The sequence below is a fragment of the Fukomys damarensis genome, unplaced genomic scaffold (assembly GCF_012274545.1).
Source record: "Fukomys damarensis isolate Sample0158 unplaced genomic scaffold, DMR_v1.0_HiC HiC_scaffold_33, whole genome shotgun sequence".
Taxonomy (NCBI): Eukaryota; Metazoa; Chordata; class Mammalia; order Rodentia; family Bathyergidae; genus Fukomys; species Fukomys damarensis.
The window spans coordinates 42,169,305-42,170,943 of NW_022900945.1; the positions used below are offsets into that span (position 1 = coordinate 42,169,305).

Sequence of the window (1,639 nt, forward strand, 5' to 3'; positions counted from 1 at the left end):
AATTTCAAATCAGGGATTGTGATGCATTATCCAGAGCATTTAGACAAGAAAAATAAAGGGAATTGGGCTGGGGATGTAGCTCACTCAGTAGTGCCATGCCTGCCTGGCAAGTGCAAGGTCCAGAGTTTGATCCCCTGTATAAATAAATAAATAGGAATAATGGCAGGAAAGGAAGAATTTAAATTATCATTATTATAGATGGCATGATTCTCTACACAGAAGACCCCAAAACTCCACCAAAAATATTCTAGATTTAATAACCAAATTCAGTAACATAGCTGGGTACAAAGTCAACACTCAAAAATGAATAGCAGTTTTGCACTGTGGGAATGCATCCCACACCCTGCTGTTCCAGGTGATTGGAAGATGTTGATACATCCCACTCAGAGCATTACCTTCCTTATCAGATTTTTTTAAATAAATTTTTTACAGAGTGGGCCAGACCTTCACGATTTTGTATCAGGTGATCTTTCAGACAAGAGCAAGTGAGATGAATATAAAAGAAACTTAAATTACCAGAAAGGAGAAAGGTTGAGACTGCCTCCATAGATAAAGACAAAGAATCCAATGGGGTAAAATTACAATAAACTGAAGAATACATTGCAGAATTTAAATCTCTATACAATGTGTTAGGAAGGTTGATAGCCCAGTATTTCAGAGTGTTGGGGAGGTGATGAATATTCCACTCCCACAGCTACAATCTTGTTGATGGGTGACACATGCACAAGAGGTTGCAGGTTTTGTTGTGTTAAAACTGCAAAAAACCAACCTCTCCTAGAATCCAGTGAGCCCTACAACACTACAACAGTGATCACAGAGTGGGGCCTGAATTATGTCATCCTGACCTCTGTAGATTGAGATGATATATCTGATGGGGGAGCCAAGCATATTTCAAAGACTGTGTCATACTTGAAGGAAAGAAGGAATCCAAAAATTCTCATCCCTGATTTCTGAGATCTTAAAGCAATAGAAAACATCACCCTGTTAGGATAAGATGTTTAGGTGCATAATTTCAAAATAGTTTGGGAACCACAGGGGAAAGTTCAAGATCCTGGGCCAACTTTAACCAGACCCTGCATGTGCTGAAACACACCAAGGAGGTTCAGCCTGTTTTTATTCCAAAAATGTCAACAATGTTGAGTTTTGATGAGAATGATGAGCAAGTTTATAGAACAATGAAAGCACCCTGGCAAAGCAGATGTGGACTGTTTATCTTTAGGGAAGTATATGCAGCCCACAAAATGCCACCCTAAGGTTGAAGAATGTGTTACTCCTGAAAAGTTTAAATACTGGGAAGAAGTAGGACATGAATTTAGATTTCATTACACTGCCAGGGGCCCTCTGGAATTTTTCCTAAAAAATCTAGTGGCTAAAAGAAAAAGTTCCTCTAAAATTTAGACAAGACCTTCAGAGCACAGAAGACTTACCACCGTACTGCCACTTGTCCAGAGGTATCTGGGTGGCCAGATTTCGGTGGTTATGAGCCACCTTACTCTGTCCTGAGAGAAATGCCAGTAAGCCATACATATTTAATTACAGTCACTCATATGACATTGAGCATACCTTTTTTGTCTAATAAATAATTGCTTGTTATGTAATTATGAAACATCTTTGTAATTACTCCTAACATTATAATTAC

General features: G+C 38.6%; 1 pseudogene; it reads left to right on the plus strand.

Annotated features, from left to right (window-relative positions):
* Positions 1–385: 385 nt before the first annotated feature.
* LOC104849578 lies at positions 386–1,398 on the plus strand (annotated as a pseudogene).
* Positions 1,399–1,639: the final 241 nt, after the last annotated feature.